A 1,829-nucleotide genomic window follows, 5' to 3' on the forward strand; every position below is an offset into this window, starting at 1 on the left:
CTGCATCTTGTACTATGAGTAACTACTACAAAGACAACAATATGTGATGTATTAATTATTGCAACTGCGTACTAACCTGTCTTGAAACTGTCTCATTGTCATTTCTTTCTCAATAAAATTAATCTTTTTTTAAAAAAGAACCAAATGCAAGATATATTGTGTAGGGCTAGGGAGATAGCTCAGTAGAATAAGCACTTGTCAGGCAAGTGCAAGGTCCTGAGTTCAACCCCAGTACTGCCCAAAAAAATTAAAATAAAATAAAATAAATAAATAACTATTGTATAAAACAGAATACTTATTGGTTATTTTGCATGCACTGACTTTATATAAAACATTAACTATAAACTTTTTAACATTATACAAATGTTAAAACATATAGCCTATGCTGTCTTCAAATGAATACACATCTCTAGTTTCAGACTTACATATACATAGTATATGGTATAGTTTAAGACAATAGTTGTTTAATCAGTTGTAAACTGACAGTTGAAAACATTTTGTGACATATATTTAAATAATCTTTAACTCTTGCGCAAGTCTGCAATACCCACAGTCAGAAGTCCGAGGCAGGAGGGTCACTGCAAGTTTGAGGCCACCCTGAGCTACATAGTAAGCGCAAGGCCAGTTTGAAATGTTTAATAAGACACTATCTCAGAAAAAAAAACCCAATCTAACTCTTAAATCTCAGGGTTTTTTAAGTTACCAAAAGCTAACAGTGGAAAATAGAAAAAAAATATGTTGATAAAACACAAAATACTTCTTTCTTAATCTATTCTTTGCAAGTTTAGCCAATAACATAATCTTAACAGAACCTTATAGCTTTAGATGTGGAAAACTTTAGCTTTTTAATTATAGCTGATTTGCTAACATATAACAATAACTAGGGATGGGTGGAGAGAAGTGGGAAGGACATGGGATGAATAAAGTAATTAAGATGTGTTATATAGGGCTGGGGAGATAGCTCGGTGGTCTAAGCACCTGCCTGGCAAGTGCAAGGACCCAGGTTCAATCCCTGTACTGCATGTGGGGCTGGCCCCTGAACCAGATGTGGTGGCACACACCTGCAATCCCAGCACTGGGGAGGCTGAAACAGGAGGATCACTACAAGTCCAAGCTGCGTAGTGAGATCCTGTACTAAGTAAATAAATAAATAATTTTTTTAATGTGATATGTAAAGAAAGGAAGGGAAAAGAAATATGTACATATATATGTAAGCTAGCTTGGATAGTACTGCTGATTTGCACTGGTTTGTTGAAAGGAGAAGGTAATGCTTACATTGTTTTCCTTTCTCCTTTTTTAACTTTGTATAATGTTTTGATCAATCTTACAGGTTTATATCTGGCAATCTGAACAATTCGTTTGAAGACAACAATGTGCAACATAACAACCATTGTTAGGTTCCTATCATTTTGTTTAGTGAAATTCTGCATTGTGTCTATTTTTTTTTTTACTATTTTTTGTATTCTCATTAAAAATGAAAAACAGATGTGTTATTTACATGTACCAATTTCCCACAAACAATGTAAATAGTATTACTCTACACATGTACTAATAAACTAAAATAATTTTTATTTATTTGATTCATTTATTTTATATTAATTTTATTGAGAAAAAAGCAATGAGACAGTATCAAAATAGGTTAGTAGAACAGTTACAATAATTAATGTATTACATATTGTTGTCTTTTTTAAATTTATTTATTTTTTTTACAAAATCTCAAAACAAGATTTTAGGGGAGTAATGATGGTTAGTACATTGTGTATTGTTACTGCCAAAGTAGTTTCTCATATTACAAGATATAGGCAAGAAATAATAAATAAACAACATAG

Source organism: Octodon degus, unplaced genomic scaffold, assembly GCF_000260255.1.
Source record: "Octodon degus isolate 3935 unplaced genomic scaffold, OctDeg1.0 scaffold00092, whole genome shotgun sequence".
NCBI classification, from domain to species: domain Eukaryota; kingdom Metazoa; phylum Chordata; class Mammalia; order Rodentia; family Octodontidae; genus Octodon; species Octodon degus.